The following is a 3,572-nucleotide window of genomic DNA, read 5'->3' on the forward strand; positions in this document are numbered from 1 at the left end:
CACGTTTTATTATACTCGCTTTCCTGTCCGTCCTTCCGGGCGAAATCTTGCAAGTCAAATCACTTTTTTTCTTACTTCAAATCACACTTTTACCACGATTGGAAGAGTACCTCGAGTAACATTCAGATATAAAAATTAGATATGAAGTTCTACAAATGGCCGCTTAAATCTAATGGACGCACTGCAATCGCAGTAGGTGCAATAAAGAGGCTTTTTTTCAAGCATAAAGTACCAGTATGTTTTTGTCTTTTTTATCTTCAACAGAAGCCTTAGATTTATTTCCCTTTCGTCTTATGACTTGCTCTGAAAATTGTACATTGAAATGGGGAATTCGTAATTAACTTTTGTTGTCTCTACGTTCCAGTCAACAATTGAATAACAAAAGTTTTCTACTAAACTATTTCAGATTGAAGGAAGAAGTAAACAAACTGAATTTAGAGATGAAAAGATTTTGAATAAAAGAGAAAGTGAGGAACTTCATAATAATATAGTGTGCGAAGACATCAACATGGTGGTTTCCTATTATTTTTTTATTGCTTAAACCGAAGGATTATTACTCCTGGAGTACGTATTTCACGCTTTTAGATATTTAAATGACGATATCTATTTTTCGCGATTAAATGAAAAGTGAACATTTTCAAGCGCGCGAAAACGCGACGGATAAGTATGAATGCTGGGGAAACTCCGCGTGACGTCGTTCTGGTTCCCGCTGCCGCAAGTGAGGTGACCTTGGGGCGAGGCTTTGAGCGCTGATACGACGCACGATGCTAGCAGGTAGCAGAGTACCCTGCTAGCTGGTAGCGCTTGGCTTAAATAAGGATTATTAATACCTTATCAAACGAAGGAAACTTTCCGACCATAGCCACTTTTAATATGCGATTATTAAGAGATGTTTCGCTGAGCTCTGTTCCTGATGCATGCATTGGTAATCTCAGACAATGTAAAACTCCTATCTACTCTTATAGAAATTAGGTCCCTGTGTCGTCACGTGGAGTGGAATCGCATGGGCGCCAATCTGGCCTTTTTAAAATGAGGATAAAATTGACCATTGCCATTCGTCTAAACCGGTATTTCTGAAACGAAATAATTTGTATATTATAAATACACTAATGGTGGGCAACGAATCGCAATCAATGCCTTTCGTTTTCTTTGATGAAGGAAACTACGCTATTGAATAACAAACGTTTTCTACAAAACTATCTCATATTGAAGGAAGAAGTTAACAAACTGAATTTAGAGATGAAAAGGTTTTGAATAAAAGAGAAAGTGAGGAACCTCAAAACAATATAGTGTGTGAAGACATCAATTTCAAGACATTTGACAAGATAGGTTTGCAATATGAATAGTTTAATTAATATATACTACGAAACTCTTGACGGCTATTGATAAAACTGTTGCGTTGGCTCTTGTCAAGATCTCTTGCCGATTTAAAATAATGGCAATGAAATGAGTTGAGGAATAAATAGGTAAAATAGTTGAAGTGCAAAAAACACAGTGAAATGAAAGAAAGTAAAGAGAGAGTGAGGAACACTAATAATAATACAGTGTGTTAAGACATCAATTTCAGGACATCAGAACAAGGAAGGCTGGGAAGATGAGCAGTTTAATAAATATATTTTGATGAAATCAATCGATTCGGCTTTTACTTTGTGAAAATCAATGTTGAAATGAAAATACACAACCCTGGTAACACCCTGTTTTCCAGTGAAAAGTTACCAGGGTTGCGTATTTTCATTTCAAGAATATTTTATCAGAGAAGCACTAGCCAACATGTTTTAATCAATTTCAATGTAATAAATACCGTGCATGATGATTTTTTTTATGGATAATCCATTAAAAAACTCTATTCGTTGTAGAATAATAGAAATTACAAACAATACTTTTAATTTTACAGTCAGATTAATGATAAATAAAAGTAAATGGAAATCAATTCAGTCATAAAGCCAATTTGAGCAAACAAATGTTTTTATAATAGATTCAAATAATTAAGTCAACGGAAGTAAATAGGGCAATTATGCCAATAATAATTATCTTACTTACTTTAAATTACTTGTATCATTTAAGATCATCCTTTCTTGCCAATCAAGTAGGCATTGGGAAACTAAAAAGAAAACTCTAAAGAGAAACTCTAAAACTCTCTAAGAAAATTAAGAAGTGTAAAATAATATTAAGAATAAAAATAACATTTTTCTAAAAACCACGTTTTATTAAAAAGAAGAAAATAACTGCCTAAGGCCCCTTAAATTGTTGGAAATATCAAATATGATTGATGAAAAAGTAAGTTTTAGGAGAACATATCATATATCAAAATCGAATAACGTGGTGAGCTAGTGAGATTACATTCGCTTTCGCTAGGAGACAAATCTGATAGATATTGACCCTCAACTATTAATTTTATAATCTCTTATGCGCACCACGTTTTTCGTTTTTGACATCTGAAATGTTCTTTTAAAACATATCTTCATTTTTCATCAATCATATTTGAAATTTTCAATAATTTAAGGGGCCTTAGGCAGTTATTTTTTCTTGTTAACAAAACCTGGTTTCTATAAAAATGTTATTATATACTTTATTATTATTTTACTTATGTGTTTTAGGCACAACATCTATTGGCATCATAAATTTGTTCAAATTAACCCCCCCCAAGTTACTATCCCGCACTACTACTCTTGTCTTTACATGAAAAATTCACTTACTATTAATTTTTCCCGAGACCCCTACACATGTTTGTTTTTATTTAGATCAAAAAAGTTATTTTTCTGTTACTTTTTTTATCTATTGTTTTCATTTTTAATTAATCGAGCTAGAAAGACGACGTAAGGATATCTAAAGTAGATGGATCGTAATCGTAGGAATCGGATCTGATTTCTAGGAAAAAATTCATGGTTAGATTAAGTATTTATTATCATCTATGAGTGAGAGAGAAATCAAGTTTCTCGCAATTATAGGTAAGTGGATACTTTACTTATAAATAACGACTTTTAATTTTACTGCAAGTTATCGGTCGTGGCCAATACAAAACGATAAAACATATCATTACACACAGAAACGCGTGGCTCGCTTGAAGCTAAGAAGGATCATGGTTCGAAGTGGTGTGCATAGTAATCACTGATGTAATTATGTGGCCACTTAGTTCAAACAATCTACCTCAATATCTTCTGTTGTCTCAATCGTCGCCTCAGCTTAAATTCACGGGGCACTTATTTATAATCTATCTATCCTTCTGCTTTTATGTTTGGTGCACCTCGCCCTCGTCTTCCACAAGCTTTTCCCTTACGGAAATATCAAATGGCTTTCCCGGGCAATATTCTCGGGGACGCCTTTGCATTGTTGTTTTTTTCGGATATAGGACCATGCAATATTTCATCCAAGAGTATCACTTCCAAGAACGAAAATTCGGTCTGTCTCGTCCTTTTTTCTCTTGTGTGTTCCTTTCCAATGAATTTTGTTGTGTGTGTGTATGCGTTGAGTACATAAGAAATGTAATTGTGGCCAGGTAGCTCCTATCTGTGGCCATTCCCTAGCTCATAACTCAATAAACTAACGCTTTGAGAACTCAATCCACTGATTCA

This window comes from Ischnura elegans, chromosome 8 (genome assembly GCF_921293095.1).
Source record: "Ischnura elegans chromosome 8, ioIscEleg1.1, whole genome shotgun sequence".
Classification (NCBI taxonomy): domain Eukaryota; kingdom Metazoa; phylum Arthropoda; class Insecta; order Odonata; family Coenagrionidae; genus Ischnura; species Ischnura elegans.